The sequence below is a fragment of the Lissotriton vulgaris genome, chromosome 8 (assembly GCF_964263255.1).
Source record: "Lissotriton vulgaris chromosome 8, aLisVul1.2, whole genome shotgun sequence".
In the NCBI taxonomy this organism is placed as follows: domain Eukaryota; kingdom Metazoa; phylum Chordata; class Amphibia; order Caudata; family Salamandridae; genus Lissotriton; species Lissotriton vulgaris.
The window spans coordinates 1,555,529,350-1,555,556,442 of record NC_141696.1 but is presented as its reverse complement, the minus strand read 5'-3'; the positions used below and the strand labels follow the sequence as shown (position 1 = coordinate 1,555,556,442).

At 50.0% G+C, this 27,093-nt stretch overlaps 1 protein-coding gene and 1 pseudogene across 2 annotated transcripts in view; one reads left to right on the top strand and one right to left on the bottom strand.

The window, feature by feature from the left end:
* LOC147700381 (butyrophilin subfamily 2 member A2-like) overlaps positions 1-27,093 on the bottom strand; it is a 151,647-nt gene that overhangs the window by 68,794 nt on the left and 55,760 nt on the right. The gene's annotated exons all lie outside the window — the stretch shown is intronic.
* On the top strand, positions 18,779-20,327 carry LOC147700382 (6-phosphogluconate dehydrogenase, decarboxylating pseudogene; annotated as a pseudogene).

The window sequence follows — 27,093 nt, the reverse complement described above, 5'->3', positions numbered from 1 at the left end:
AGGGGGATTCGGAGAGCAACCAAGTGGAGGGGTGTTTTGATAGGGGCCCTAGATTTGATGATGTAACAAGAGCGGACCTCGATAAAGATATTTTGTATACCGAGGTTCTATCTGCATTGCGGGAGCTGGCTTCTGGGAAAGCCTCTGGCCCTGACGGGATCCCCCTGGAGGTATTCAAAGCTATGGAACAGGAGATTGTTCCTCTGTTGGTTGATTTATATAATGGGATTTTGTACTCAGGGGTGGTTCCGGACTCATGGAAAGAAACCAACATTATAATCTTTCATAAGAAGGGGAAACCAGCGGAAAAACCAGGGTCGTACCGGCCAATATCCCTAATCAATGCCGATACTAAACTCTATTCGAAGATCTGGGCAAAGAGGTTGGGCAGGATCATTGGCGGTCTCGTCTCCCCGTGGCAGCATGGGTTTGTTCCTGGACGTGGTACTACAGATCATATCTGCAGAGTTATATCTTTGTTTGACGCCCAGGAAACCACGGGGGGGCATGATCCTGCTTGACGCAGAGAAGGCCTTTGATCGAGTTGGGTGGAGCTTTCTCTGGGGTATATTGGCGGGGAGGCATCATCATAGCTATTAAGGCTATGTACGTGGACCCAGTAGCAAGAATTACAGTTATGGGTGAAAAGTTGGATAAGCTTAAGATACATAGAGGGACGCACCAGGGCTGTCCCTGTTCCCCTATCCTTTTCTCTCTGTATATTGACCCCCTTATCCAGAGAATATTAGAGTGCCCCAGCACAGGGGAACTTCTTCTGACCTGCCCACGCTCCTTTGGGTGCTTGCTGCCGGTTTCTTTTGTCATCAGAGCTCCCTGCCTGCCTCCCGCCGTCTCGCTGGCCACACCACCTTGACAGCACGACCGCCGAGTGGAGTGCGGGCTGGGGACCACAATTCCCAGCAACCCCTGTGTGGCTCATGGATCACCCGACCGTGTCAGGAGGCGCATAAAAGAGGTGTAAACCCCTGCCGAGTGGGGAACCTCTTCTGACCTGCCCACGCTCCTTTGTGTGCTTGCTGCCGGTTTCTTTTGTCATCAGAGCTCCCTGCCTGCCTACCGCCGTCTCGCTGGCCACACCACCTTGACTACGCGACCGCCGAGTGGAGTACGGGCTGGGGACCACAATTCCCAGCAACCCCTGTGTGGCTCACGCATCACCCGACCACGCCAGGAGGCGCATAAAAGCGATGTAAGCCCCTGCCGAGTGGGGAACCTCTTCTGACCTGCCCACACTCCTTTGGGTGCTTTAGGGAAGGTTAGGAGAGTGAAAACTGATAGCAATGGAAGATGGCTGATAGTTGAAATGGAGTTCGGCTTTACTATCTGTGGCGTATATGGCTCTAATGAGGATGACCCTGAAATCTTTGACTTTCTAAAAGTTGAATTAGCCAATTGGCCTACCCCCATAGTATTTACTGGCGATCTAAATATTTCATCCGAATGGGGAAACGGAATATCATACCAGGGGAGGAAACCCTGAGTCTTTCAGGCAGTCCAGCCGTTGTTTTGCTTGCATGGGCTGCAAGATGTATGGCGAGTCAAGGAGCCCCTGAACGCGGGTTATACGTACTTCTCAAATCCGGCTCAAAAGTACTCAAAATTAGATTATTTCTTTATTTCTGCGCCGGAAATTGAAAAAGTCGAGATTTTCAAGCTCCCCAAGGATAATTGCAGACCACAACCCTCTGGTGTTAAAATACGATCTGGGTAGGCTGGAAAGGTCAAAAGTTAGCTGGACGTTTGACAGGAGACTGCTGGCTGACAGCAGGTTTGTAGACCATATGAATAATTGGGTAGGAGATTTATTTGCGGCAAATAGGTATAGTACGTCCCGGAATGGGGTCTGGGAGGCTTTCAAAGCTGCTTTAAGGGGAGAGACAATCTGTTGTTCTGCTAGGCTTAGAGGAGTGGATAGGGGGGAGATAGAGAAATTAATGGGTAAGCTTGTCATTGCAGAGGAACAACATATAAGGGATATAGCTGCAGGTGGCTATGGTGAGGATAGCCAGAGTGTATTGCTGGCGGTTAAAGCGGCATTGCAGAAAGAGGTTACACAGAAGGCGATCGGGGATTTTCAACCTTCAAGGGCTAAGAGGTATGAAACAGGGGAGCAAGCTGGTAGAGTTCTTGCCCTTCGGTTAAGACAGGAAAAATCTAAGAATGTGATCACCTGTATAGAGGAGGATGGGAATATATTTACAGATGTTAAGGATGTTTAAAAATTTCTATCAAAAATTGTATGAAGAGGGGGATTCGGAGAGCAACCAAGTGGAGGGGTGTTTTGATAGGGGCCCTAGATTGGATGATGTAACAAGAGCGGACCTCGATAAAGATATTTTGTATACCGAGGTTCTATCTGCATTGCGGGAGCTGGCTTCTGGGAAAGCCTCTGGCCCTGACGGGATCCCCCTGGAGGTATTCAAAGCTATGGAACAGGAGATTGTTCCTCTGTTGGTTGATTTATATAATGGGATTTTGTACTCAGGGGTGGTTCCGGACTCATGGAAAGAAACCAACATTATAATCTTTCATAAGAAGGGGAAACCAGCGGAAAAACCAGGGTCGTACCGGCCAATATCCCTAATCAATGCCGATACTAAACTCTATTCGAAGATCTGGGCAAAGAGGTTGGGCAGGATCATTGGCGGTCTCGTCTCCCCGTGGCAGCATGGGTTCGTTCCTGGGCGTGGTACTACAGATCATATCTGCAGAGTTATATCTTTGTTTGACGCCCAGGAAACCACGGGGTGGCCATGATCCTGCTTGACGCAGAGAAGGCCTTTGATCGAGTTGGGTGGAGCTTTCTCTGGGGTATATTGGCGGGGAGGCATCATCAGAGCTATTAAGGCTATGTACGTGGACCCAGTAGCAAGAATTACAGTTATGGGTGAAAAGTTGGATAAGCTTAAGATACATAGAGGGACGCACCAGGGCTGTCCCTGTTCCCCTATCCTTTTCTCTCTGTATATTGACCCCCTTATCCAGAGAATATTAGAGTGCCCCAGCACAGGGGAACTTCTTCTGACCTGCCCACGCTCCTTTGGGTGCTTGCTGCCGGTTTCTTTTGTCATCAGAGCTCCCTGCCTGCCTCCCGCCGTCTCGCTGGCCACACCACCTTGACAGCACGACCGCCGAGTGGAGTGCGGGCTGGGGACCACAATTCCCAGCAACCCCTGTGTGGCTCATGGATCACCCGACTTTGTCAGGAGGCGCATAAAAGAGGTGTAAACCCCTGCCGAGTGGGGAACCTCTTCTGACCTGCCCACGCTCCTTTGTGTGCTTGCTGCCGGTTTCTTTTGTCATCAGAGCTCCCTGCCTGCCTACCGCCGTCTCGCTGGCCACACCACCTTGACTACGCGACCGCCGAGTGGAGTACGGGCTGGGGACCACAATTCCCAGCAACCCCTGTGTGGCTCACGCATCACCCGACCACGCCAGGAGGCGCATAAAAGCGATGTAAGACCCTGCCGAGTGGGGAACCTCTTCTGACCTGCCCACACTCCTTTGGGTGCTTGCTGCCAGTTTCTTTTGTCATCAGAGCTCCCTGCCTGCCTCCCGCCGTCTCGCTGGCCACACCACCTTGACAGCGCGACCGCTGAGTGGAGTGCGGGCTGGGGACCACAATTCCCAGCAACCCCTGTGTGGCTCACGCATCACCCGACCGCGCCAGGAGGCGCATAAAAGCGGTGTAAGCCCCGCCTCGCGGGACACCGGGAGAAGCCCGGGCAAAGGGCGGGCCCTCTTAGGCCCTCTGAGGCCTGAAGAGTCTGGCCTGGGCCACGTCCCTTTGCTTCACCAGCAAGACATCGTCCAAGGTAAACTATTAAATCATCCTTGTTGAACTGTATGACTACATTGCGGCCCAATATATAACCTACCAAGCCATTAAGTGGAATCATGGTCAGAAAGACACCTATGTCCACCCGGTCCACGTCAAGGAAATGAGCTCAAGCCACAACCCCACTACCAAGTTTAACTGCTATAGACAGAATGTTACAACAAACAATTGGGGTTGTTACCACTGCTATCGAAAATACCGAAAGACGCCTCTCATTACCACCGAGCATGTGTCTGGTAACTAATTCTAGGCAAGCAGCCAATACACCTGCAAATACATCTACAATAACAGCTATGTCACAGGACTCAATCTTATTGCACTCTTATGCGGACCTACCAGGAAATGGTCAGAATCATGATGATGCATTACAACTGTCACAATCCACTGTGTTTGGTGCTCGGGAAAATAGGCTGTCATTAACTCTCAACTTACAGCCTAATGAGATCCCTCCCCCCCCCCCCACCCCCCACAGTGATTGACGTGTCTAACGTCAGAGTTGAGTTAGACGACCGCGATAACAATGACACCAACTTAATAGATGGGACAGTTAACACAATTCTATCACATAGCATGAGTGATCATGGACCCGGCCAGCCCAAATATAAATTAACATCCAGCAGGTAACTGGTAACTGCAAATAGACATGGGAGAATATATAGAAGAAAAAAGAAAAGATCAAATCAAACTACTGTGAAGGAAGGGGGGAGGGGAAACACATTGCAGCAGAGCAGGACTCTACAATCAAATGAAAACCTCGGCACAGTCCAACAAAATTCATTCCCCAATAACATGGAGGGCCTTATATTACAGCTAGAGCTCTTGGTAAAATCCCATATTTCACCAATGGCTGAAAGACTGAGGGTCTTAAAGGATAAGGTAGAGAACTTAGAAAAGCTGGGAATAGCCAATTTAGATCTGCTAGAACATCTTAGCATGCAGAACAAGCAACCCACAGCCAACGCCCCAAAAGTTAAATCTAATAACACCCCGACTGGCAGTGAAATGAGAGTAGCCAGTCTTCCGGCTACGGCAAAAGCAATCACTGCCCCAGTAAAATGACCTATTAATACCCCTAATATAACAACAGGGCAGAAATCTGATGTGGGGCAAAGGGAGAAAGGGAGTTCTGTACCTAATAGTATGGACAGAGCAGTACCTGTCCGGAATATCAATAATATATTTCCCGCAATGATAAACCTACCACCGGAAAGTAGTGCATACGTTGCTATTCTTGCTAACGTACCAAGGCTTAAGCCCACCCCATTTGAAAACCATCAAACCCTTAAGAACAAAACACTGCATTGGCTTGTCCAAAACTGTGGGTTCCCAATGCGGGGGGCAAAGCAGATTATCTCAATACAGAGAGTAGGATGGTTGGGACCTAGCAAAAAGGAGATAAATGGAGACTGAATAGTCATAAACTTTAGAACCCCCGATTGGGCTAGAGATTCGATTTTAAATGCACCCGTACCCTCTAAATGGGAATACAATACAACCCTGCTCCCTTTAGATTCTTTTTATAGGGCTCAGTCAGGGAAACACGCTACAGTTCGGACTACTAATCAACATAGAGCTACCCTTTTTAATCAATATTGCACAGTTTATGATCCTGCCCCACTTCGTAATCCATGGGAAAATTTTGCAATCCCGACTTACAATAGATTTCAGGTGTTTGGCTCACTAGATGAGAATGACTGACTGAGGGAACAAACTACATCACCCCATTTTGAAGCAAATGTATTGAGGGGAATGACCAAAACCAATCAAGGACTGCAGGGTATAAATAGGGAAGCAGGGGATACCGCAGTAAGGTCTGCACGCAATAACCAGCACAAAACTGACAAAATAGCTGAAACCAAGGTAACCTTTGTTACAGACATAACACGGGGAGAGAGTTCACAGAGACCTGAAACAGCAGCTTTTCATGATACCATACATGATAATGTTGTTGATGGTCTCATGGTTACCACCTGGAATATAGCGGGAATTGCTGCTAAAATAACTACGCCCCTCTGGAACAGTTTTATTACATATGGATACAATATAATTTGTCAACAGGAGACATGGCATAGAGTCCAAATACAAGTTGAGGGGTACACCTCATATAGTGTGGATGCAACAGCTCCTTTAGCAGGAAGAGCAAAAGGTGGACTATTGACTTTGGTAGCAACTACCTGTTAGACGGGACCTGGAGGGTCGGCCGAGGACAGGGGGAGAGGTCTCCGGGGAGAGCCGTCTCCAGCGATCGTACAGACAAGTAACTTCCCCCCCACAGATGGACACCACACAAAGATAAGGTTTAACGTTCTTTATAAGCAAATCTTGAAGTACGGTAGTATGGTACAAGGAGGTCTGGACTCAGGGGTCCCCTCGGTTCTAGTCTCTTGGAAAGAAAAAGGGGGGTAGCGGGACAGTCTTGCTACCAACTGGTAGTGGATGAAATGATGGTAGCTCACAATCCTCGAGCTCGGCGTTCTAGGAGGTCGAGCCGCGGCAGCGCCAGCAGGTCCCGAGGAGATCGTAGATGTTACCGGGCCGCGGCAGCGCCAGCAGGTCCCGAGGAGGTCGTAGATGGTAGTTGCAACGGGCCGCGGCAGCGCCAGCAGGTCCCGACGAGGATGAAGGTTGCAGAAGGCCGCGGCAGCGCCAGCAGGCAGGACGACAGTTTGCAAGGCAGGGCTGCGGCAGCGCCAACAGTCCGTCAAGGATGAGTTCTTCTAGGTGTCTCTCGACTCCAGGATACAACTGCCTTCCTGCTCTGGAGCTGCCCCAGTTATAGGTCTGGCGCCCTTTGATGTCCGGACCCTCGCACTTGGAGGTCGGGAGGTCCGGGATGAGGGAGTCCAGACACCCAGCAGGGGGGTGGAGCCAGCGCCCGGGGAGGCTGGGGGCGATCGGCACCTGGCGGGGGAGAGCCATCAACGCTCCTCTCTCCCATTGACCTGCCAAGTGGTCCGTTCACCTCCTGGGTGGATGGTGGTGCTGGGATGTCGGGGCCTGGCCAGGCCCAGGGTTAGGGTCGAGCTGAGGCCACGCGGCCTCGTGGTGCAGTGTCCAAGATGGCGGCTGGGCCCGGGCAAGGGTACTGGCGGTGGCCCGGGCCAGTGATACCGAGATGTTCGGGGGCAGGTGTCCTGTGTGGGACGGGTCACGGGTGACTTCTGTGGGTAGCTGCTGGAGGGTCGGTGCCCTGGCTCTGTTGTGCGGGGAGGGAGCGAGCCCGTTTCTGGGGCCTGTCCAACATGCGTCCCCCCCAGCTGAAGGCGGGGAGAGTCACCCATCCTCTTGGGGACTCTCCTCGTCGAGGCGGAAAAAGCGTGACAGGCCATCCGCATTGGCGTGGTCTTGGCCAGGGCGATGCTCCACAGTGAAGTCCATCCCCTGCAGGGAGATGGACCATCGCAACAGCTTGGGATTCTCCCCCTGCATCTGCATTAACCATTGCAGGGGGCGATGATCTGTTTGTACCCGAAAGTGGGTACCGAAGAGGTAGGGTCGGAGCTTCTTGAGGGCCCACACCACTGCGAAGGCCTCCCGCTCGATAGTACTCCAGCGCTGTTCCCTGGCCAGTAGGCGGCGGCTGATGAAGGCCACGGGTTGGTCGACTCCCTCGGGGTTCAGTTGGGAGAGGACGGCCCCAATGCCATGGTCTGAGGCATCAGTCTGGACGATGAACTCACGGCTGTAGTCGGGGCCTGGAGCACCGGGGCGGTGCACATGGCGGCCTTCAGCTTCTCGAAGGCCGCTTGACAGTCTGGGGTCCAATTGACCGTTTTGGGATGCTTCTTGGATGTGAGTTCCGTGAGGGGCCCCACAATGCTGCCATAGTCTTTCACAAACCGCCGGTAGTATCCGGTGAGCCCCAAGAAGGCTCGTACCTCGGTCTGGGTGACGGGGGGCTGCCAGGACTGGATGGCAGCGATCTTGAGTTGAAGAGGGGCCACCAGACCGCTCCCCACTTGGTGTACGAGGTAGGTCACGGACCCTTGGCCGATTTGGCATTTGCTGGCCTTGATGGTGAGGCCGGCTCGTTGAAGGGCCTGCAGGACCTCTCGGAGGTGGCAGAGGTGGTCGGACCAGTGGCGGCTGTAGACTGCGATATCGTCCAGTTAGGCGGCGCTGAAGTCTTCGAGGCCCGCCAATACCTGGTTCACAAGTCGTTGAAAAGTGGCTGGAGCGTTTTTCATACCGAAGGGCATCACTGTGAACTGGTAGTGCCCATCCGGGGTGGAGAAAGCGGATCATTCTTGGGCCCTGAGGGTGAGGCCAATCTGCCAGTAGCCCGCTGTCAGGTCGAAGATGCTCAGGTAGCGGGCAGCCCCCATGCGGTCGACCAGTTCATCTGCTCGGGGGATAGGATGGGCGTCGGTTCGGGTGACAGCGTTCAGACCCCGATAGTCGACGCAGAACCGGAGCTCGGGGGTGGTGCCCGGGGCAGCCGCTTCGGGTACCAGTATGACTGGGCTGGCCCAGGGGCTGTCTGAGGGCTCGATGACTCCGAGTGTGAGCATTTTGGCGACCTCTTCTTGGATGCAGGCGCGCACCCGGTCGGGGACTCGGTATGCCCGGTGTCGGATAGGAGGACTGTCTCCAGTGTCCACGTCGTGAAGGCACCAGGGGGTGACCCCGGGGGTGAGGGAAAACAAGTTCGCAAATTGCAGCAGGAGGGTCCGACAGTCCCGCTGCTGTTCCGGGGTTAGGGCATCGGAGAGTCGGACCCCGTCCACGGAACCATCTTTTTCCCGGGTCCTCAGTAGGTCAGGGAGGGGCTCGGAGTCTTCTTCCGCCCCACTGTCTGTAGCCATCAGTAGGCTGAGCTCTGAGCGCACGAAGTGTGGTTTGAGTCTGTTGGCGTGGAGGACCCGGAGGGGGTTTCGGGGGGACTCCATGTCGATGGGATAGGTGACAGGGCCCTTGCGTTCGACCACCTTGAAGGGTCCTGTCCATTTATCTTGCAAGGCACACGGTTCGGTGGGGGACATCACCCACACCTGCTGACCAGGTTCGAACTCAATGGAGGAGGCATGTTGATCGTACCATTTCTTCATGTCCTCCTGACTGGCCTCAAGATTGGCTTTAGCGATCTCCCTGAATCGCCTGGTCTGGTTGCGGAGGGTCAGGAGGTACTTATAGACGTCTGGAGGGGTTTTCAGGGGGGCCATTTCCCATTCTTCTTTAAATAAGCTGAGAGGCCCTCGGACAGGGTGCCCGTACAGGAGCTCGAAAGGGCTGAAACCGAGGGACTTCTGGGGGACTTCTCGGTAGGCGAAGAGGAGGCACGGGAGGAGCACGTCCCACTGGCGGCGTAGGGGTTCCTCTAGCCCCATAATCATCCCCTTGAGGGTGCGGTTGAACCGCTCGACCAGTTCGTTTCCTTGTGGGTGATAGGGGGTTGTGAATCGGTAGGTGACTCCGCACTGCTGCCAGAGGGATTTCATATGTTTCGAAATAAAGTTCGTGCCCCGGTCACTGACGACCTCCCGGGGGAAGCCCACTCGCGAGAAGATTCCCATCAAGGCTCGGTCTACCACTGGTGCTGTCACTGTTCAGAGGGGAATGGCCTCGGGATAGCGGGTGGCGTGGTCCACCAGGACCAGGATGAATCGGTGCCCTTTTGCTGTTCGGGGGTCCAGGGGCCCCACAATGTCTATTCCCACCCGTTCGAACGGGGTGGTGATGATGGGGAATGGCTGTAGGGGTGCCTTGAGTTTCCGGCCGCTCTTTCCGCTGGCCTGGCAGGTGGGGCAGGCCCGGCAGTGGTTGGAAACGTCACTTCGCATCTTGGGACAGTAAAAGTGAGTCACCAGACGGTTGTAGGTTTTGTCTTGCCCCAGGTGCCCAGCCAGGGGGACATCATGTGCCAAGTTCAAAAGGAAGTCTCTGAAGCGGAGGGGCACCACCAGCACCCGACTGGCCCCCAATTCTGCGATTCTCTGCTCGCTGTATAGGAAATCATTGTCCCAGTAGATCCAGTGCGCCCCTGCGGTGTCTCCCACGCTCTGGGCGAGGGCTTGCTGTCGGAGTCCCTCGAGGGAGGGACAGGTCTTTTGTTCCTGCCGGAATTGTTCTTGGGTGGGCCCCCCCTCTTGACGCCACTGAGCCAGGTCTGGAAGGTCCTGGGGCTGAGCGGGCTCCTCCGGGGCTCGTTCTGGGGGGTCAGTATGGACGGTATCTTCCTCTGGAGTGATCGGGGGAGGAGGTGCTGGCCATTCGGGTTCTTCGGGTCTGGGGATGGCACGGGCGGCCATGGACCGGGTTGTTACGCACGCCCAGTCCGGGAGGCCCAACATCCCCAGGTGTTCTCTTCTCTCAACGGCCGCCCACGGGGAACTCTCGAGGTTGTTTCCCAGGAGGCAGTCCACGGGGGCATCATCGCGGACAGTTACTTTTAGCATGCCGGACACTCCTCCCCATTCAAAGGGGACACAGGCCATCCGACACAGGCTCTCAGAGTTGTCGGCCGATCGGACGGGGCAAAGGACGTTTGGCAGGATTTGTTCTGGGGTCACCAGGTGACAGCGGACGGCCGTCACGCTGGCCCCGGTGTCACGCAGGGCTTCGGCCTTGCGTCCATTTATGTTCACCCACTGGCTGTATTTTCTGGTGTTCGCGGGTAGGGGGACCCGCGGGATCATGTCTCTTCCCCCTAGGCAAGCCAGGACCATGGCGGCAGGTTCCCACTCGGGCTGCTCTTGCTCGTATTCTTCATGCTCTTCGGACGTTTGTTCTTCTCCTAGGGCGGCGGCCGCGACCTGGCGGGGCCCGGGAGTCTGGTTCTTTGGGCAGTTCGGGTTGCTGGCATAGTGGCCGACCCGCTGGCACCGATGGCAAGTGACATTGGCTCGGAACCCTGGGCGCATCGGAGGGTTCCCCCGCCCAGCCGGGGGCGGGGTGTTGTTGGCGGGAGCTGCCGGGACGGCATCTCTGCCCCGGCCCTGGCCTCCTCCTCCTCGGGGACGACGGTGACCTTGGTTGTTTCGGTTCTGCTCGTTTGGCCCACTCCGGGCCACTCGGGTGCTCTCCCAACGGTCAGCCTCAGCGGCGAGCTGCCGAGGGTCAGTCAATTTACTGTCGAGGAGGTGCTGCCTGAGCTCGACGAAGCAGTTGTTGGAGAGGTGCTCCCATACAATGAGGTTGAAGAGTTGCTCGTATGTGGTTACGCGGCTACCCTTGATCCATCCCTCGAAGGCTCGGCTGAAATAGTTCACATATTCCACCCAAGTTGTACCCGGGATCCGGGTGCAGTCGCGGAACCTCTGGCGGTACATCTCGGGTGTGAGCCCATAACGAGTGAGGAGGGCGGCCTTCATGTGATCATAGGACGTCATCTGATGGTCCGGGAACTGTAGCAGGGCATCGCGGCCTTCGTTGACGAACCTCCCCCATAGGCCGGCTCCCCAGTCACTTCGATCGATCCGGTGGGAGGTCATGGCGATCTCATAGGCCTTGAACCACTGTTGTATGTCGTCGTTCCTATAATATTCTCGGACGACATCTTTAGGGATGTGGACTTTCGGTTCTGTAGCGCCCGGGGTGCGCAGTTGCTCGGGCACCCCTAGTTCTTTGTTTTGTTTTCGCAGTTCGATTTCAGCTAGCTTGCGCTCGTGTTCGTATGCCAGTCTTTTCTCTTCGAGTTCTCTTTGTCTTTGCTTTTCTTCCCGCTCTTCTCGGAGCCGTAAGTGTTCTAAGTTCAGTTTTTGTTCTGCTAGTTTCAGCTCTCCGTCCAACTTGAGCCGTGCCAACTCTAATTCGTGGAGTCTGTTTTTTTCTCGTTCTTGGATCTCTTCCCGGGAGAGACCCGCTCTCCTTTCTTCGGGAAAAGTGGTGTTTGTCTCTGGCGCTTCGACGTCTTGGTCCCGGGGTCTGACGGCACCGGTTTCTGCCCAAGATTCTAGGGCGTGTTTGAAATCGTCTTTCGTGCTCAGACCGGTGGTAGCAATGCCTAGTTCTATGCAAAATTGTTTTAGCTCTCGATGGCTGTACTCTTCCAATTTCTCCATCTGGAATTTCTCCGTGGATCCGCTCTCTTTCGTTGACATTGTGGTTTAGTCGTGGGGTGAGTTACTCTCTGTACGGTACGCGTTGGTTCGGATCGCGCCGCTGGCCACCAATGTTAGACGGGACCTGGAGGGTCGGCCGAGGACAGGGGGAGGGGTCTCCGGGGAGAGCCGTCTCCAGCGATCGTACAGACAAGTAACTTCCCCCCCACAGATGGACACCACACAAAGATAAGGTTTAACGTTCTTTATAAGCAAATCTTGAAGTACGGTAGTATGGTACAAGGAGGTCTGGACACAGGGGTCCCCTCGGTTCTAGTCTCTTGGAAGGAAAAAGGGGGTAGCGGGACAGTCTTGTTACCAACTGGTAGTGGATGAAATGATGGTAGCTCACAATCCTCGAGCTCGGCGTTCTAGGAGGTTGGGCCGCGGCAGCGCCAGCAGGTACCGAGGAGATCGTAGATGTTACCGGGTCGCGGCAGCGCCAGCAGGTCCCGAGGAGGTCGTAGATGGTAGTTGCAACGGGCCGCGGCAGCGCCAGCAACTCCCGACGAGGATGAAGGTTGCAGAAGGCTGCGGCAGCGCCAGCAGGCAGGACGACAGTTCGCAAGGCAGGGCTGCGGCAGCGCCAACAGTCCGTCAAGGATGAGTTCTTCTAGGTGTCTCTCGACTCCAGGATACAACTGCCTTCCTGCTCTGGAGCTGCCCCAGTTATAGGTCTGGCGCCCTTTGATGTCCGGACCCTCGCACTTGGAGGTCGGGAGGTCCGGGATGAGGGAGTCCAGACACCCAGCAGGGGGGTGGAGCCAGCGCCCGGGGAGGCTGGGGGCGATCGGCACCTGGCGGGGGAGAGCCATCAACGCTCCTCTCTCCCATTGACCTGCCAAGTGGTCCGTTCACCTCCTGGGTGGATGGTGGTCCCGGGATGTCGGGGCCTGGCCAGGCCCAGGGTTAGGGTCGAGCTGAGGCCACGCGGCCTCGTGGTGCAGTGTCCAAGATGGCGGCTGGGCCCGGGCAAGGGTACTGGCGGTGGCCCGGGCCAGTGATACCGAGATGTTCGGGGGCAGGTGTCCCGTGTGGGACGGGTCACGGGTGACTTCTGTGGGTAGCTGCTGGAGGGTCGGTGCCCTGGCTCTGTCGTGCGGGGAGGGAGCGAGCCCGTTTCTGGGGCCTGTCCAACACTACCCTAACTGAGTTCTCTTTTGGTAGCTGTGTGGAGGTGGCCCCTTATGCACTGATTTTGCGCCTAGTACATGGCAAAGGCAGGGACCTAATTATAGTAAACTTTTATAATAATATCATTGGAACCAACCGGGGTATGATTGTACCAGATATAGAGCGGGCCATAGAGGAAGTATTAGAGTTATCAAGTGACTCTCCAGTAATATTATGGGCAGGTGATTTTAATATTCAAGTGTGTAGTCATGCACAGAAGGGAATCTGCGGTCATCGAGGGCAATACCATAGTGGAGGTAGCACTGTTCACAATCATTTCCCGCACGCCAACTATGGAAGTGCCTTAAATAATCTAGTAGCCAAATTAGATCTTGAGTTGCTAGATTGTACAAAGAATAAAGATAATGAAGAGTGTCCGTCATTCAGAGGGAGGGATGCCCACACTAGCATTGATCATTTTTTGGTGTCAAATGGATCAGTTTACTCCAACGTATGGGTAGTTGAGCAACCGGTGAGCGATCATAACAGCGTATCGCTGGTACTATCTGGCTGGGGGCCAAAAACTCATGCTTATGGGAGACCGGTCCAAGGGATCATAGCCGAAAAACCGAATGGCATGAGGATAAAGTGGATTAGAATTAACCCCGCCCAATTCATGAAGGATGTTCTCTTAAAATGCAGAGAGGGAATAGGCTACAGGTAATTTACTCGCTAACTTTTTAAAATTACTAAAGCGATAGATGATTCACTTACAGCTAGGAGTCGGAAGATGAGGAAAATCCAAGTGGTGTGGTTTGATAAGCATTGTGCCCAGTCATTAAATAAACTTAAATCAGCCCTTGATACCAAGCCCAGAGATTTAGTTTAAATTAGAGAGGAGCGTCATTTGTATAGCGCATTTTGTATAGCGCACTACTCACCCGGAGGGTGGCTACCAGGAAAAAAGAACTTCAAAATGAGGCTTGGTCTAACCTGGATATGGCTGTGGAAACAAAAAATCACAAATTATTTTGGGAAACTGTAAATAGCCCACTCCTTAAGAATGATAACATCCCTGATATTACCTCCCATGTAAGGTGTCGCACCTGGATTGCCCATTTTACTGGGATTTTTAATTCAGATTTTAACCTAGATGGGCCAATTTTAGACACAGATATAGTGCTTAGTGCAAAATGGCAAAAAATTCAGTTATCCGTGACTCTACTTGAGGTCACCGAGGCAATAAGAAATAGTAAAGGTGGCAAAGCCCCGGGCCCAGATGGGGTACCTATGGATTTTTATAAATATGAAATTAACTTATGGGCACAAATATTAACACAATATTTTAATACAGCTATAGAAGATAGGATCCCACCAACATGGGGTCAGTCCATTATCGTACCTCTCTATAAGAAAGGCCTTAGGTCGGAGGCACATAACTACCGTCCCATCTCGCTTCTGGACTCGTCAATTGAAATCCTCAGTCGAGTCCTTCTAGAGAGACTGGAAGCCTGGGTTGAGGAAAATAACATCTTATCCCCAGTGCAGTACGGGTTCAGAAGGGGGATGGGAACATTGGAGCAGTGCGTGAACCTGGAACTTATAATCGGCAAATACACAAAGGCCAAAGAGGGAAATTTGTTTCTGTGTTTTGCCGACCTAAGTTCAGCATTTGATTTGGTGGAACACTCGCTCCTATGGCCAGTCCTGCTGGAAATGGGTGCTCCGACCGAAATTATTCACTTCTTGGCCAGACTGTATGAAAGCCTGTCTAGCAAAGTTAGATTTGGATCTGCTGAAGAATGTACACCCTTATTTAGAATTAATAGAGGCATCCGACAAGGATGTGTTCTTGCCCCACTTTTATTTTCTTTATTTATAAATCATATAGACCAAATCTTAAGAACCATCCAAGTAGATGCCCCTATTATAAATGGTACCCCCATCCCAATTTAATTATATGCAGATGACGCGGTTCTTTTATCCCGGACCCAAAATGGCCTGCAATGTTTAATTAATAGGTTTCATGCTTTCATCGAAAGCAGAAAGTTGATAATTAACAAAGGAAAAACCTTCATCATATCTTGTGGCAGGAAGATAAGAAAGAGCAGGACCTTTTATTTAGAAGGGGAGAAATTGGAAACCGTAAGGAAATTCTGTTATCTGGGTATCACATTCTCAGGAGATGGAGGGCGGGCCAATGAACAAGAGAGTGTCCGTTTTAAAATGATAAGGAATATTAGTGTTGTTTTTAGATTTGCGGCGAAACTGGGGGGCCGAAGAATCCAAGAGATGGTGTCCATATATAACTCGAGGTGCATAACATCAGCCCTGTATGGGGCAGGGATATGGGGATACCATACCCAGAGTGGCAACCAGATCCAGCAAGAGGAGAATGCCTTCCAGAAACGACTGCTTTGTGTCCCGGCTGCGGCCTCAAATGAGTTAATACATAGGGAAGTGGGACTAAATCACGTTAAGGACTTAATAGCCCGACGCCCTCTCGCCCTATGGCGATCAATATGGTCAAAAGAAGAAACAAAAGTCACACAGGATGTGATTAACGACTGTTTAAAGCTCGATCACCGTTCAAATATACCATGGCTATGCCATATTCAATCCTGGTATAAGACACTTTATGATTGGGATATATTTGGAGTACCTATAGTGGGGATAGGTCCATCAAAGAAGGAGCTTAAAGTTACTTTCCTGGAACCTACAAGAAGCACCAGAATGATCAAATATGTAAAACAAGGCACGTTTAACTCTTATTTAGAATATAACGTCAATGAAGGTTTTCAATCATATCTTACTGTTGTCACCAAAAGCTCTCGTCGTTTTGTATTATCACGATTACGCTTAGGAATTGTGCACCATTTAGTGGCATTCCCAGTAATTAAGAAACTTGGAACATGTTTGTAACCCTGTGACGGTACATCTAAGCAGAGTTGCTGTCATTTTATGCTGTTTTGTAAATGTTATACTTCTTATAGGAAATTTTATTTGACACCCATTTTTTTAACCCCTTCCATGCTGGGCCGTTTCCGCCGCTGTGCGGTAAACAAAAGAACAGGGCGGGCCGTGACGAACCCCAGCCGTCATCGGGACACGAGCGCCGCAGAGCGTGACGGCTGGGGTTCGTCACCAGCATGGAAGGGGTTAAAATATAACACGCGTAGCACTAAAACAGCGATGCAATTGTTGTTCAAGCTAGAGAGCTCAGATATATGTTTTTATGTGGCTACATATATTTTAAAATGTATCTTTGCACGAAAATCAATCATTGTATGTACTCAATACATGGCCTAGACTTATATGCACTTTATTATTGCTAGTTTGCACATGTATAATTAGACATGTACCGATATAAAATTTCAATATTGCTAATTTGCACATGTGCTGGAAAATGAGTACTTTTTATAGCATTCGACAATAGAATATATCATATGCACTTTATTATTGCTAGCTTGCACATGTTTTACTAGAGGATGTACCAATATTTACCTCAATATTGCTAATTTGCACACGCACCGAAAAATGAGTATTATAAAGCATTATATAATAGTATATACCATTTGCACTTTATTACTGCTAGTTTGCACATGTATTATCAGACAAATGTACCAAAATGCACTTTTATACCGTTAATTTGCATATGTGCCGGTAAATGACTTTTTTTTTACAGTATTGCTGGTACTTGTCAAATTAGAGACTGACGTAATTCTATGATGTACATGTATTTTATTTTGAATTGTTGCTATATTGTTGTATTCATACATACCGAATAAGGCACTTTTGAAATTGAATTGAGTGCCCCAGCATTTCCCCAGTGATTTTTAACGGTCATGTCAATAAGATATTAGCATATGCCGATGATTTGGCCGTTATCACGACAAATCCCCAGCAAGCACTTCCGGCTTTGGTACAGATGGCGAAGGTTTTTGGTCAAGGTTCTGGGTACCTCCTGAACGAATCTAAAACACAGATAATTTGTAAAAAAAATATTCCGAAATCGGATTCAAGATTTGTGGACTCAGCAGTTTACTTAGAGGTAAAAATCAATGCTTCAGTGGGTAGAATAGTGGAAGAGAACTACCCCCCCTAATCAAGTCTATAGAGGTTGAATTAAAAAGGTTGGATGTGCTGCATCTTTCTTTGGTAGGGAGGGTCAACGCTCTGAAGATAATAATGTTTCCCAGAGTGTTGTATTTGTTTAGAGCCATACCCCTATTTATCGAGGAAAAAACTATGAAACATCTTGAATCTGTTTTTATTAGGTTTATTTGGCAGTATGGCAAGGTTAGACGCTCTACGAGTCTTATGTCATTACAGAGGGAAAGTGGCGGGATGGCACTTCCAAACCTTAGACTGTATAATTGGTCTTGCCTCTTGATTCAAATGTCTATCTTTTTTCAATCTGATACTGGTTATGCGGGAGAAAATGCAAATCCGCACACTCAGGGTCCCCCCCAATTTTTAAGATGCTGTTGGGAGGGGAAGCAACCGGCTTGTTGCTGACGGAAGTGGAATACAGGTTTTATAAGAAGGCCCGTTTTAAGACTTTGTATGTGGCTTGGCAGGTATGGAAAGCTATTCTAAAAAATGTTAATGTCCCTAAAATTAATCCCTATCTTCACTTGGAAAATTCAAGCCTTTTTCCTCAGTTAAGAGCAGATAGGAACTTACAGGTTTGGAAGGGATTGGGGGTTAAGACCATCTGAGATCCAATGGAAGGGGATAAGATAATAGGGTGGCTTATTTATGGTCAAATATCCCGCACTTTAATGGCACTCAGACCAAAACTGAAGCCTTTGGTCAACTGTGGTTGAGACCCTGGCTAGAGGTTGCAGGAAAATTAAGGTGGTTTATAATCTGGTCTCGAGGATTCAGGATGATGTAGGAAAGGTGGAAAGTGACTGGGCAATCATATTGGGAAATCCGGATGTTGATTTGGACCTTGCACTATGTTTAAATAAAAAGCTCTTTCGGTCCTCTAATTTACGGGCTCAGCACTTTAAAACCGTTTTAAATTTGTACCACACGCCGGCTAAATTATTTGCATGGGGAGCTAGGAATGACGATCGCTGCCCTAGATGCAATACGGGTCAAGCAGACTTAGTACATATGTTTGCTACCTGTGACCGCTGGGCCCAGTTACTGCGGCGATTATGACATTTTGGGAGGGGCTGCTAGGTCACAGGATTGATCTATCCCCAACACTGATGTTAATGGGTACAGACTCTCAATTGGCTCTGTCAGAGGATGAGGCAGCCTTGGTTTTTATGTCGGTTGCTGTGCTCAGAATCTTGATTTCGGCTGGTTGGAAGGATGTTACCGCCCCCTCCTACCAGATGTGGCTCTCGAGATTTTTAGGTAAACACAATATAGAATCTTGTTTATATGAATTTAAAGGGGCTAAAAAACGGGAGATGGGCAGACGTTTTTGGGCCCCGGTTACGAAGTGGAGGGATGACAGAATCTGAACCTTGATCTGCACTGTATAGACATATTTATTTGTAGACAAACTGTATTTTATCCCCACATCATGAATTGTGCTTTTATGTATCTTTATCAGAGTGTTATTTCTATGCAATGGTATTCCTGTCTCAATTGTTTTTAATGCTGTGTTTGTCCTAAATTAATTTGCTTTGTTCTTTTACTGCACTGCAACCTTCAATAAAATAAATAAAAAAATAAAAAAAGAGGACAGACGGTGCAGCCTGACTGTAGCCGCCCAGCTGTGGAGGGTGTGCTTGAGCTTAAATGCCAAGGCTGCCTGGCTAGGAAGAAGCAGAAAGGGAGCTGAGCGCCTGAAGAGGAAACACCGGACAACACAACCACAGCGACCTCATATCTACAACATGGCTCAAGCAGACATCGCTCTCATCGGACTGGCTGTCATGGGTCAGAACCTGATACTGAACATGAATGACCATGGCTTCGTGGTCTGTGCTTATAACAGGACAGTCTCCAAGGTGGATAGCTTCTTGGCCAATGAGGCGAAAGGCACTAAAGTGATCGGCGCTCACTCCCTGGGGGAGATGGTGTGTAAGCTGAAGAAACCCTGGCGAGTCATAATGCTCGTGAAAGCGGGCCAGGCCGTCGACGACTTCATCAACAGACTGATCCCATTGCTGGAGCCTGGAGATATCATCATCGATGGGGGGAATTCAGAATATCGGGACAGTACGAGACGCTGTAAAGATTTAAAGACGAAAGGCATCCTGTTTGTCGGTAATGGAGTGAGAAGATGGCGCCCGCTATGTTCCATCCCTTATGCCTGGAGGAGACAAGGCAGCATGGCCTCATATCAAGCCCATCTTCCAGAAAATAGCTGCTCAAGTGGAGGGTGAACCTTGCTGTGACTGGGTTGGTGAAGAAGGGGCCGGGCACTTTGTGAAGATGGTCCACAATGTCATTGAGTACGGGGACATGCAGCTCATCTGCGAGGCCTACCACCTGATGAAGGACGTGCTGGGCATGAATCAGGACGAGATGGAAAAGGCTTTCGAAGATTGGAACAAAACAGAGTTGGACTCCTTCTTTATTGAGATCACAGCTTATATCCTGAAATTCAAGGACACTGACGGCAAATACCTGCTGCCAAAAATCTGCGACACTGCTGGACAGAAAGGCACTGGCAAATGGACCACCATCTCTGCCTTGGAATTTGGTATTCCTGTTACATTGATTGGTGAAGCGGTGTTTGCTCGCTGTCTGTCATCTTTAAAAGAGGAGCACATGGAGGCCAGCAAGCATCTGAAGGGACCAAAGCAGGCCATGTTCAGTGGGAACAAGAAGACCTTCCTCGAGGACATCCGCCTGGCTCTCTATGCCTCCAAAATCATATCGTATGCCCAGGGATTTATCCTGTTCCAGGATGCGGCGAAGGAGTTTGGCTGGACACTCAATTATGGTGGCATCGCGATGATGTGGAAGGGAGGTTGCATTATCCGGAGTGTTTTCCTGGGAAAAATCAAAGAGGCTTTTGAGGGAAATCCAAACCTACAGAACTTGCTGCTAGATGAGTTCTTCAAGAAGGAAATGGAAGGATTCCTGGTGCCGGATTGTCAGCACTGGGGTACAGCTTGGTATTCCCATGCCCTGTTTCACCACAGCTCTCTCCTTCTATGATGGTTACCGGCATGAGATGCTCCCAGCCAACCTAATCCAGGCTCAGCGGGATTACTTTGGCGCACACTCATATGTACTGCTCTCCAAACCAGGACAGTTTATCCACACCAATTGGACCGGCCATGGAGGGAACGTTTCCTCGACATCCTACAATGCCTAACGGAGGCATTGGTGTGTAAAACCTACATTTTCCTACCAACCACAGAAGTGCTTAGCACACAACGTTAATTCACACTTTCAAGATTAAAAGATCAAAGTATTAGAACACAATAAATCTACTTTTTATTAAAAAAAATTTTTTTTTTAAAGAAGCTAGCATCAATGGGAGGAAGAGTCCAGAGGGTCATGCTAGAAGCTAGCATCGACGGGAGGAAGGGTCCTGCCCTGAGAGGCTCATGCTGGAAGCTAGCATCAATGGGTGGAAGGGTCCTGCCCTGTGAGGCTCATGCTAGAAGCTAGCATCGACGGGGGGAAGGGTCCTGCCCTGAGAGGCTCATGCTGGAAGCTAGCATCGATGGGAGGAAGGAGCCTGCCCTTAGAGGCTCATGCTGGAACTAGCATCGACAGGAGGAAGGGTCCTGCCCAGAAAGGCTCATGCTAGAAGCTAGCATCGACGGGAGAAAGGGTCCTGCCCTTAGAGGCTCATGCTGGAACTAGCATCGACGGGAGGAAGGGTCCGGCCCTGAGAGGCTCATGCTAGAAGCTAGCATCAACGGGGGAAAGGGTCCTGCCCTGAGAGACTCATGCTGGAAGCTAGCATCGATGGGAGGAAGGGTCCTGCCCTGAGAGACTCATGCTGGAAGCTAGCATCGATGAAGGAAGGGTCCGGCCCTGAGAGGCTCATGCTGGAAGCTAGCATCAACGGGAGGAAGGGTCCTGCCCTGAATAGCTCATGCTGGAAGCCAGCATCAACGGGAGGAAGGGTCCTGCCCTGAGAGGCTCACGCTAGAAGCTAGCATCAACGGGGGGAAGGGTCCTGCCCTGAGAGACTCATGCTGGAAGCTAGCATCGACGGGGGGAAGGGTCCTCCCTGAGAGACTCATGCTGGAAGCTAGCATCGACGGGGGGAAGGGTCCTGCCCTGAGAGACTCATGCTGGGAGCTAGCATCGACGGGAGGAAGGGTCCTGTCCTGAGAGGCTCATACTGGAAGCTAGCATCAACGGGAGGAAGGGTCCTGCCCCGAGAGGCTCATGCTAGAAGCTAGCATCGACGGGGGGAAGGGTCCTGCCCTGAGAGACTCATGCTGGAAGCTAGCATCGATGAAGGGAAGGGTCCTGCCCAGAGAGGCTCCTGCTGGAAGCTAGCATCTACGTGAGGAAGGGTCCTCCCTGAGAGGCTCATGCTGGAAGCTAGCATCAACGGAAGGAAGGGTCCTGCCCTGAGAAGCTCATGCTAGAAGCTAGCTTCGATGGGAGGAAGGGTCCTGCCCTGAGAGGCTCATGCTGGAAGCTAGCATCGATGGAGGTAAGGGTCCTGCCCTGAGAGGCTCATGCTGGAAGCTAGCATCGATGGGAGGAAGGGTCCTGCCCTGAGAGGCTCATGCTGGAAGCTAGCATCGACAGGAGGAAGGGTCCTTCCCTGAGAGGCTCATGCGGGAAGCTAGCATCGACAGGAGGAAGGGTCCTTCCCTGAGAGGCTCATGCGGGAAGCTAGCATCGACAGGAGGAAGGGTCCTTCCCTGAGAGGCTCATGCGGGAAGCTAGTATCAGGATTGGCTGTAGCTCAAGAATAAAAATATAGCCACTAACCTTTACCAAACGCCAAGCAGAGACGATGGGTGATGTAAGTCCCCTAATCCCCAGAAACACGACCTCCAACAAAGGGCAAATAACTACCTCTGCGTGAATTTGTGCCCCCAGGGAAGAAAGGAAAAGAGAAAAAATAATAAAGCAGCTGTGGTCTCGGTGTAGCACTTGCAGTCCTGGCCAACCTTCAACGAAGACCCCAAAGTAGTGCACACTACAGTAGGATGACAAAGAATGGGTATAGGTAATGTGAAGAAAAATACCTGGACTCTTATTATTTCGAATTCTCCTCACCCTACTCACCCATAGCTCAAAAACTGTCTCTTGAAATAATGTTCTCTTGCTCTCTATATTTTAAATCAGGAACAGAATACTTTCACAGCTGAAACCAACTTTAGCCAGGTACTCCTCGCATAAGTCAAAAACATGAACAGTCCTTTATCTTCAGAATAGGCTCGCAGCAATCCTTTCTTCATGAATGGTATTCCTTCATACCACACTAAACAGTTTACGGTTTTGCGGAAGCCTTTCTCAAGTCCCAAATTTCTTCTTTCCGGAATAGAAGTTCAGATAACTAAACAAACAAAGCTGCCACGGTACTAATTGCCTCTAAGGAAAGCTTTACTACAGAAGGCGTCTTTAGCTCAGACGCGCCTCGAATAAACACTTTCACTCTTTTCTCGCATGCCCTTTAAAAACGCAGATCTTGCATTTTAAAGCACAGCGGCTGCTTGAAACAGTTTTCAGGCGCAAGACTAATTCACAAATGATTGCTTCTTACTGAAGCTTCTTCCTCACTTGAATACCTGGCACTTTAAACAAGTTCCACGAAGTCCTCCAGGAAACACAGTTCAACAAGGTGACAGTAAATGAAACACAGCTTTTCTTCCTTCTTCAAGCTGAACTCCGGCGGGGAGCACCATCCGCCATTCCAAAACCTCGAGGGAAAATTGACAAGCACTCTCCTGGTCTCTGGCCGCCTTCATTTTTCGCCAGTGTCAAGCCTAGGGATGCTGGGACATGTAGTTTTGTGCGTTTTTTCCCCAATATTGCGTTTTTCACTGAATAACAGTGATGTTGATTCTTACAGCGCCAGGAAATCGCTACAGAACCCCCTCACGATGACTGCCGACCCGGCGGTCGACTTGGTTTGCCCGGATACATAGCATGAAAGCGGGCCACCAACTCAAGACAATGCAAGTTACCCACAGGTTCCCATGTCCTTTCCTCAGGCCCGTCCATTCCACCAAATACTGAACTCTACCCTTCAACATACAGGAGTCAAGGATAGACTGAACCTCATATTCTTCCTCACCATCAACTTCAATTGGAAGAGGTTTCTCCTGTAGTCTCATACCAGGAAGACAGGGTTGGAGAAGAGAAACATGAAATACAGGATGAATCTGCCAAGACGCCGGAAGGGAAAGCTTCATTGCCACAGGGTTAATGACCTCCACTATACTGTAGGGACCCACATATTTAGGTTTTAATTTGGACACCCCTTTGATATGGAGGTTTTTTGTGGAGAGCCAAACCTTATCCCCCACCCTGTAGGTTGGTTCCTCTGTTCTGTGCCTATCAGCAAAATGTTTCTGAGATGTTTGTGCGGCAGCCAAACTACGCTTAGCTGCAATCAGTACAGCCCTTAAATGTGCATGATGTTCATGTATGCTAGGCACAGGGGAACGAACAAGCATATCAAAGGGTAGTGAGTTGGGATGGTAACCATGTAAACAGAAAAAAGGGGAGCAACCTAATGTGGAATGTTGAGCATTATTGTAGGCGAATTCAGCCATCCATATCAACGTAGTCCACTCCAAACCGTTTTGCTGGGTGAAACACCTAAGGTACTGTTCCAGCGTCTGGTTTAGACGTTCCGTTTTACCGTCTGTCTGAGGGTGGTAACTAGTGGACAGACGGGCATCAATATCCAAGGTCTTACAAAGAGCCCTCCAGAACCGAGACGTGAACTGGGACCCCCGATCCGTAATCAACACACAAGGAATACCATGAGCTCTCACTATGTGTTGAAGGAAAACTGCTGCTAGTTCTGCTGAAGTCGGTAGGCCACTCAAAGGAATGAAATGCCCCATTTTCGTCAAATGGTCAACCACAACGAGGGTCACTGTTTTACCATCACAGGGTGGCATTTCAACAATAAAGTCCATGGACAATGTGTGCCAAGGTTGAGGAGGGATAGATAATGGTCGGAGGAGTCCAACAGGTTTTATGTGGAGAGATTTTCCTTGCACACAAATAGCACAATTCTTGATGTACAGCCGAACATCATCACGGAGTTGAGGCCACCAAAAGGAACGCTCCATACTGGCAATAGTTTTATAGATTCCGAGATGGCTACCCAAGGGGGAATCATGGATCCAAGCCATTACTTGTTGACGAAGAGTCTCAGTCGGTACGTAAATGGCAGTGTGATGATATGCAAGGTTATCCTTTTCCGAACGATGTTCTGGATCCTCCTGTACCCATTCAAGGACATCCATCTCTGCCACAGCAACTCGTACGTCTTCCAGGAATTCATGTGAAGATAACAAGGCCACCGACATTGAAGTTTCCTCCACTTCAGTTAGTATTAAGGGAGGTTCAAAGTCTTTGATCTCTCTCTGTTCTCCTGTTTCTCCTATATGGGAGAGAGCATCCGCCTTCCCATTTTGGGGTCCTGGTTTGTATTTAATTACAAAGTCAAAATCGGAAAAAAACAGGGTCCACCTTAATTGCCGGGGAGTAAAGGCCTTGGCGGTTTTCAAGAACAGCAAATTCCTGTGGTCGGAATAGATTTCAACGGTATGCACAGCTCCCAAGAGGTAGTGACGCCATTCCTCGCAAGCTCTCTTTATGGCCAAGAGTTCCTTGTCGGAAGCGGAATAGTTGGTCTCACAAGGAGTGAGTTTCTTTGAGAAAAAGGCAACCGGATGTAATTGGCCTGACACAGGATGGCGTTGTGACAGAACCCCTCCAACTGCATATTGAGTTGCATCGGTTTCCAGTACAAAGGGGATCTGAGAATCAGGATGACGGAGTATAGGTGCCTGTGTGAAGCGTTCTTTAAGATACTTGAACGATTTGTCTGCCTCCTCACTCCAGACAAAAGGAACATTCTTTCGCAAAAGACGAGAGATAGGATGTATGATCTTTGAGAAATCCTTAATAAATCTTCGGTAATAATTTGAAAAACCGAGGAAGCTCTGTACCGCTTTGACATTCTGGGGGGTACACCACGCGGTGATGGCTTCAACTTTACTGTTATCCATCTGAAAGCCTTGGGCGTTAATCACATAGCCAAGAAATGACACCTCCTGTGCATGAAATAAGCACTTCTCGAGTTTTGCATATAGCGTATATTGCTGCAATCGTCCAAGCACGGTTTTGACATGTGTTACATGCTCTGCCAGAGTTGATGAATACACCAAAATGTCGTCAATATAAACGACACAGAAGGTTTCCAAACATCCCCGCAGCACCTCGTCCATAAAATACTGAAAAGCGGCGGGGGCATTGCATAGCCCAAATGGCATCACCCGATACTCGAACAGCCCAAACTTTGTCCGAAACGCCGTTTTCCACTCATCCCCTCTTTTTACCCGTACCAGATGGTAGGCTCCACGAAGGTCAAGCTTGGTAAAATATCGGGCTCCTTTCAGTTGATCCATGAGCACTGGGATTAAGGGGAGAGGATACCGGTTCTTTATGGTTACACGATTGATGGCTCTATAATCGATGCAGGGTCTTAATTCAACGCAATCCTTCTTCGGAATGAAGAACATGGGCGAGGAAGCTGGAGAGGTCGAATGTCGAATAAAACCTGTGGAAAGGTTTTCCTCAATATAGTTCTTCAAATACTCCGTTTCCTTTTCTGTCAGAGCATATACTCTGCTGCACGGAATATCGGCCCCAGGCTCCAGTTCTATCCGGCAGTCGTATACACGATGCGGAGGCAAATGGGTCGCTTTTTGTTTATCAAACACAGGTGCAAATTCACTGTACTCTGCAGGAAGGATGGTGGCACAACAATACCGCTCCAGAGAACATGTGGAAGCCAAACATACAGACGGATTGATACCAGTGGAGCTGGTAAAAAACGAGTCTTGAATACAATGCTCTTTGCAGTATTCCGAGGACAATGTTATGGTGCGAGCCGCCCAGCTGACCTGAGGATCATGTAGTGTCAGCCAAGGCATGCCCAAAATAAGTCGAAACTGAGGGGCATCAATAACATCAAACTGGATATATTCTTGATGGTTTACACTGGTCTGCATTAACATAGAACGAGTATGATATGACACTGGATCTGAAGACAACACTGTTCCATCCACCGCCTTGATCAACTCAGGCTTTTCCTTCTTTATGCAAACGATCCCGATCTTCATTGCATATTCTTGGTCAATGTAATTACCGGTTGCCCCTGAATCCAGCAGGGCATCAATATTCAAGGAATCGTGAGAGGTGATCCAAAGCTTGACCTTCAAGTTCATATGGGCCACAGCTGGATGCAAGGTGTTAGCAAGTACTGGTGAGATCGTTGGAGAGTGAGAACCCAAGGCAGAGACCTCTTCCTGATTTGGGTTCATCAGTTTTCCGCCGGCTCACGTGCTTGAATACTGGCTTGGGCACGGGGAACAAAAGATTTTCCAGGTATTGCATTACGGGCTCTACAATCCTTAATAAAGTGTCCCCCTTTTCCGCAATACATGCACTGTTTCAGTCTCCGTCGTTTGTCTCTTTCTTCTTGTGAAAGGGGACTCCGAATTCCTCCTATCTGCATAGGTTCAACGCCTTCAGGTACCTTAGGATGATCTTCACCTGGGCTCCTGACCCGAGGGAAGAAATATCGACCTTCTCCTCTAGTTCTGTCCCCTTTCCGTTCTAAAAGACGATGATCCAACTGAACTGTTAGGTCTATCAATTCTTCGCAGGTATTAGGAAGTTGGACCACTTGAGACAGAACATCCTTCAGTTCACCCCTCAATCCTTGATAGAACAAGGAAATCCTTTTTGCAGTAGGCCATTCGGTTTCTACCACTAACCTATTAAAGGTGGTAATATAGGAAAGAAGATCTTGTGTTTCCTGCTTCAATGTAATCAACTCCCTGTCTAATGTCAACATATGGGATTTCCTATCAAATAGTTTTCGAAGCTCCAAACAGAAATCAGGAAAACTACGCAACACTGGATCATTTCTTTCTA